General features: G+C 56.7%; 1 long non-coding RNA gene across 1 annotated transcript; it reads left to right on the top strand.

The window, feature by feature from the left end:
* Nucleotides 1–2,227: 2,227 nt before the first annotated feature.
* On the top strand, nucleotides 2,228–3,622 carry LOC108444914. The gene is made up of 2 exons (XR_001859632.1): nucleotides 2,228–2,505; nucleotides 2,674–3,622. It is a non-coding gene; the product is annotated as an uncharacterized LOC108444914 (long non-coding RNA).
* The last annotated feature ends 201 nt before the right edge of the window (nucleotides 3,623–3,823 follow it).

Here is a 3,823-nt window from a genome sequence, read left to right as displayed (position 1 = left end):
CCTCCAGCCTTTTATTCCCATGGAAAGACATCCCCGTGGAGCCCCAAACCTCTCCAGGGAGCCGTGACAGAGCTGGGTTTGGGTCCAAAGAGTCCCTGATGCTGCTGCCCAGAGCCAGCCCAGGAAATATCTCCGGGTCTGGGGTCCCGCTGCAGCTCCCTGCAGTGAATCCCTCGGGATGAGAGGTTATCCCTGGATAAATGCTGGGATCTCCAGCGGGTTTGTCACCAACCTCCTGTCCCTGGGGGGCTGCAGAAAGCCTCGGGCTGGTCCCGCTGCCCCAGGCAGCCCCCAGGACCCCCCCCGCACCCTCCGTGCCCGCTCCGCTCCCTGCGTGCCTTTATCCCAACCCAGCCGAGCCCTTGGAGTTTTCCAGCGACAAAAAAAAATCCCGGAGCGGCCCCGGCCGTGTCCTCGCCTGAACTCCCCACGCTCGGGGTTTACTGAGAGGCTTTTCAGCCCTGGCCCCGGTGGCTGCTCCGACACAGAGGCTGAGGGCTGAGCTGGCCCTGCTGCCAAAAATCATCATTTGTTGTCCCCGAGCAGACCTTGTCTGCACAAACAGGAAACTTCCTCAAGGAACAACCTCCGAAGGATCTGGTGGCGGAGCAGAAACGATTCCTGCACCTTGCCGTGGGCCCAGGACACGCACCCGGGCTGGTCCTGGCTGTTAGGGACAATATCTTTAGGGGTCAGCGGTGCTCTTTGGGGTCAGCTCTGCCCTTTGTGGCTGACAATTCCCAAAAGGAGCCCGGCGTGGGGTTGTGTGGCTTCTGTTCCAGCTTCAGCTGGGAATTCCGCTCTGGAGAGTTGGGAATGGAGCTCCGGGAAGCACCTCTGTCACTGCCATCCCCATCCCGGTGATGTCCCCAACCCTGTGGGGCCACCAGCAGTGGAGTCACTCCCGTCTGCTCCCATTCCCTCTGCATCCGCCGGCGCTGGAGCGGATGTGGAGTCACCATCCTGAGACACAGACGCTTCCTGCTCTCAAAAGCTTTTTTTTTTGGAGGGGAATTTTGCTTATTTTTCCTCTAAACGCCTCGGGGTTTCTGCAGCCCCACGTGGTGTGACCCCCCAGCTCCCGGGAGGGTGTCAGGGACAGCCTGGGCGGGGTGGATTTGTAGTTAAGGGAGCCTTGAAGGAGTGGTTTAATAGAAAAAATGTATTGATAACCATGTATTTTATGAATTATATCTATAAGATTTAATCTCCTTGGTGTGGGCGAGTGTTGTGGTCTGGAGTGTGAATGAGAGGGGAGAAAAATTCCTGGGAATTGCTCCAAACTCGCAAAAACGGGAGGAAATTGTGTCTGGAGCCTGCTCAGCTCCTGCTGCCACTCACCTGGGGTTTGCTGGAGGCTTCACCACAGCGGGTGACGAATTTTGGGGTTGAAACAGGGCTTGGGTTGGATTTTATTCAAAAAACTTTCAGAGTTTTTGTCACTCAGACACTGCACGTGTCCCTTATCAATGTGGAGCATTTTCTGAGGCAAACAGGGCACAGTAACAAAGATCTCGTTATCACCTGATAGCACAGATTAAAAATCGGAAAATCCAGATTTTGGAGGGGCCGGTTCCTGGGTTCATCCCAGTTTGAACTCCAGGATCCACTGCCGTGGATCCAGGCTGGATTGGGAATTCCTGTGGCTGGTTCAGCTGTGGAACGAGCAGGACTCCACCCCAGCCACTCCTCATTAGGGCTTTGCTCTGCTTCTCTCCTCTCCTCAATGTGCTTCACTGCTCATCTTCCCACTGAAATGTTCTCTGTCCGACCGCGATCCAGCCCCGGCTGCGGCACATTCCCAATCTCCTTTCTCGCCGGGAGAGCCTGGACTCATGATTGGAACCTCATCAGGCTGGTGGGGTTTGCAAAGTGGGACACAAATTCTGCCCGTTGGATCGGTCTGAAATGAGCCTGGGTTTATCCAGAGGAGATGGTGGGAGGGAAGGAGGGATAGATGGATGGATGGATGGATGGATGGATGGATGGATGGATGGATGGATGGAGGGATGGATGGAGGGATGGACGGGGGGGTGGAGGGAGGGGTGGATGGAGGGGTCGAGGGTGGATGGAGGGATGGACGGAGGGATGGAGGGATGGATGGATGGAGGCATGGATGGATGGATGGAGGGATGGATGGATGGAGGGATGGATGGATGGATGGGTGGAGGGATGGATGGATGGACGGAGGGATGGATGGATGGATGGATGGATGGATCCATGGATGGATGGATGATGGATGGATGGATGATGGATGGATCCATGGATGGATGATGGATGGATCCATGGATGGATGGATGGAACCCCCAGCTGCCCTCCTGGGGTGCGAGGAGGCCTCTGCTGCTCTCACCATCAGTGAAAGGCCATAAATGACTTTTCCAAAGGTTCCCATTGCCGCTGATGAGTTTCCCTTCTCCTGCTGATGGATGGGGAGGATCAGAGCACGCCGGGATTTTTCAGAGGGAAAATGGGTTTCACACCTGCCCGAGCATCCCCCGGCAGCAGGTGAGGAATGCTGGGGCTGCGGGGCCACTAACGAGGGGCGAGCGTGAAACCTTTTGTTGTCTCTGGCATTTCGATGACTCCGGGAGCTCTTCCTTTCCCCGTGGGAGGTCTCCCTGCTGCAAGAAAATCCTCTGCCTAACGTTTGTTCCTCTCCCAATCCACAAGCAGAGCCTGTGGCCGCCGAACCCACAGGTTTTGGCCAGGACGTGGATGTTTTCAGCGCCGGGATAACGCTGTAGGATTTATTTCAATGTAATAAATTCATTAATACGAATTTCGGAGCCTGCGAGCAGACAGAGCTCCCGCTATATCCAAGCACCAAGCTGAGTTCGGAGCGGGTTTCCCAGACATGGAGCCGAATTCCCGGCTGGATTTCAGGTTGGCTTTAGTGGACACGCACTGGGGCCGCGGGACAAGCCCAGTTTGGGATTTCCAGGGCTGAGCTGGGGAATTTCGGTGGATTTCCCCGGTGGAGAAAGCCGTGGGTGCTGCTACAATAGAGGATCCTTATCAGCGGATTCCAGCGGGCTCGGCTCCGGTCCCTTGGCATTTCCATGCAAACGGGAACGGCTTCCTGAGCCCGTCTGGAAGAAACGCATCCCTCAGCCTCCCTCCCTCGCAGCCACAGCACAGCATCGCCGAGAGGAATTTATCCGGTGGAAACAGAAGGGGAAGCTCCGCCGGGCTGCGCTTCCTTTCCTCGCGGCGAAAGCCTCGGGAAAAGCATCCCGGTAAATCCACGGGGATGCCAAACACGTGCCTGCCGTTCGGTGTGTGCTCGAGCGCTTTTTTGGGCTGAGCCAGCAGCGGTCCCACAGCTGGGACAGCTCCGGGAGACACCGACAGCGACAGCGACAGCGACAGCGACAGCGACAGCGACAGCGACACTTTTCCCCTCAGGCCGGTGCAGTCCCTTTGTTCACCGCAGCCCGGGAGGTTCGTGCCTTCCCTCCCCGGCTCTGCCGCAGTCCCTGGGCCGTGCCCGGACAGGATCCCGGCTGTTTGCTTTGACTTTGGAATTACGGCGCTTCGGTTCAGCTCGGCTCATCTCCGCCTTGTTTATCTTCCCCATGGAAACGGCTCCTGGTGCTGCTCAGTAAACAACTCATTATCGCAATTCGTTATCGCAATTCGTTATCGCAATTCGTTATCGCAATTCGTTATCGCAATTCATTATCGCAATTGCTGCGGCCCGGGATCGTCTTCGGATGTCCCGGGCTGATTTTAAAACGAGGGCAGCGGCTCGTCCCTGGTTTGTTCAGCTCGGGGGGAGGCTTGAGGTGGGGATGAGCAGCCTGGAGCTGCTCTTCCCTGTGAG

Source organism: Corvus brachyrhynchos, unplaced genomic scaffold (genome assembly GCF_000691975.1).
Source record: "Corvus brachyrhynchos isolate BGI_N302 unplaced genomic scaffold, ASM69197v1 scaffold72, whole genome shotgun sequence".
Classification (NCBI taxonomy): Eukaryota; Metazoa; Chordata; class Aves; order Passeriformes; family Corvidae; genus Corvus; species Corvus brachyrhynchos.
The sequence above is the reverse complement of the archived record's forward strand: the minus strand, read 5'-3'. Positions and strand labels throughout refer to the sequence as shown.